Source organism: Poecilia reticulata, chromosome 2 (assembly GCF_904066995.2).
Source record: "Poecilia reticulata chromosome 2, P_reticulata-male-v2, whole genome shotgun sequence".
NCBI lineage: Eukaryota > Metazoa > Chordata > Actinopteri > Cyprinodontiformes > Poeciliidae > Poecilia > Poecilia reticulata.
Genome location: NC_088831.1, coordinates 37,532,129 through 37,534,894, shown reverse-complemented (window position 1 = coordinate 37,534,894; position 2,766 = coordinate 37,532,129).

The following is a 2,766-nucleotide window of genomic DNA, read 5'->3' as shown; positions in this document are numbered from 1 at the left end:
GCATCTTGTCACACTGAGTCTGCCCCGGTCTGTTGGTGCTCAGAGTTGTCTCGTTTCATTCCTGAAAGGCCTTCTCAACAGGATAAACACACCATTTTTAAGAGGTACATTTCGGTGTAGCTTTTTAATGGGCAATAAATCTGTGTCCACAGGCGTGGATGATACCAGAGGTACACCTCAGGGAGCACATCCATTTTGCTGTGGCCATCAGGGACAGGGGTCTTTTCATTCGCTTCCATTACTCTTATCTGATCAGGATGAGGCACCTACTCCTTCAGCATCAAGTCACACCAGGCTCCCCCGCTGCACTCATCCAAATCCCTTAAAACCATGCTGATATGTATTTCTGTTTTCATGCTTCACCTCTCACAGTATTGGCGTTTAGACTGCACACTTGTGAGACCATAAAATGAGTTTGCATAATTTATAGCTTCATTTAAATACCAGTAACACGTGGAGGTGTAGTGACATCGATTGCAAAGTTTGTTCTAAGCCACAAAAAGTAACTGAACATTTGGCCAACTGCGCCAAGCCACTGCCAGAGATAAAATAGATAGATTTTTAGTGCCTAAAGCTATAGTGAGAGGGGAGACATACTGTGGGCCAAAGAATGTAAAAAAAAAAAAAAAAAAAAGAAGAAGTATGACATTGTTATTTAAAGCTGGGATTTGTATGTTTGTCAAGCCTCCGGTTTTTTTCCCCCAGGAGGCTAAATGAACTGGGTTCACAGCAGAAAGTAGTTCATACATTTAGCAAGGTAAATGTATGAATTGAGGCATTGCATCATGTGCCGCTACACAGAGCTAACGCAGGTAAACCCACATCAGTGAAATGTATGAATGGAACATCCAGCAAAAAGTTTACAGAAATAATAGCAATAATGTAGTTTGAGGGAGAGGGATGCTCATTCGCTCTCCGAGAGGAAGCTAGCTTTGTTGCTCTTTGACAACCATTTCACACTTAGAAAACCCCCGTTCTAAAACAAAGGGGGGAAAAAAACAGATTTCAGATTAAAGTGATGACTCAGAAAATCCAGATTTATCGGTCCTGGACGCTAATGCTAACAGCAAAATCTGAGAGAGTCCAAAAACAAAGAATTGGGCTACTATTTTTAAACAACAGCAGCCTCAGAAATATCCTACTGAACGCTGTTGTATGAATATTAAATCTTCTGGACAAATATTTACAGCAGAGTTGATCCATTTTTACAGGAACTTGAGTTAGCGCAGCGCCAATGAACTCTCCTGTGTGAAACGAAGACTGAGAACGGAACGTAAAACGTTTGACGCGATCATAAACATGAGAAAAATATATATCGGCGGAAAATGGAAAAATATTGCAGCGATTTATTGCCATTTACACTCTACATATTCACTAAACTTTTTTCACTGTGGTGTTTCACTCAGGAAGAACATTGAAGATGCACTGCCTCTAACCTCCCGCAAAAATCAGGAGTAAGTGACAATATGGAGAAGTTACAAACCCAGTTCTGATTTCCTGCTTCGGGCCTTTTTGCTGCATGGGTTCCCCTTCTTACTCCGCCCTTCTTCCAGTCCAGTTACTAATAAATAAAGGCCGCCAGTGCCCCGAAGCTACATTTGAGTTGTTTTAAAAAGGTACAAGCGCACTTTGGTTCCGGCTATCCTTAAATTAGCCATTACCTTCAGCCGGCAGAATCGACCGATTTGGATTCATACATGTGCATTTCAACAACAAAAAAAAATTGAAAATATGACCAGCAAAAGAAAAGCAAAACAACAAATATAGCCAACCTTTCTTTCAGTGGAAAGAACGTTAACTTGATGGTTGTCCAGTGGTCAGTATCCAACACTCCCCACAAACAGAGTAAGCCACAAAAGGTCACTGGTAAAGAAATGTGCAATGTGTGATAGAAAAAGATGCATAACCAACTGTAACAATCCAAGCCTGGAAAGGATGGTAAAGCCAAGAACATTCATGGTCCAAAAAAAATAATAAAAAAGAGCTTCAAATGTGAACATTTTAGAATTAAAAGTCATTTTCTACATTGACATCATGAAATATAGAACTGCAACTTTAATTTGGGTTTTCATCAGCAGTAAGCGGAAAGCATTAAAATCAACATTAACCTTGAATTAAATTAGTAAACTAAATTTACTTTTGAGTGACATTCTAATTTAGTGAGATGCATTTGTAAATGTACACACCAAAAAATGATCAACAGCAGGTAGGTTCAGCACTTGAGAAATACTGAAAGATCCCTTTAGGTTTCTCCTGGCGTGGCATCATCCAGTGCATATTTGCTGCCGTCGAAATGACAGGAGAATTTTTCAATTTTGACAGCACAACTGCAGGCTTCTCTTTCAAGCACTGCAGTTAGTGGAGGAAAGCGAAGGAGAAAGATAAAAGGTTGGAGAGGCATCCCGAAGCCGAGATGGTATCAGGCCTTTTCGAAGGATCTGTGCTGAGAGGGGCGGACGTGGATCAGCAAGCCGCTGATGAAGACGTCTCTTCTAGCAGGAAAGAGCGGCCGCACATCCACTTTAATTAGAGCTGGGGCCTCGCATTCACATAAAACAAGAGGGAAAAAGTCTTTTATGTGTTTTTTTTTTCTTTTTAAAGGTGGTGGTGGTGGGGGGGGGGGGGGGTTGTTAACATTTACAATGGGACTTTTAACAGTGCAGTCTCTGAGCATTTCCTTTTGATTAGGCCGGTTAAGCGGTTTTGTAATTATAATTGAAAAAGACATGCAGCAGAAAAAAAAAAAAAGAAAAGAAAAATCACCGC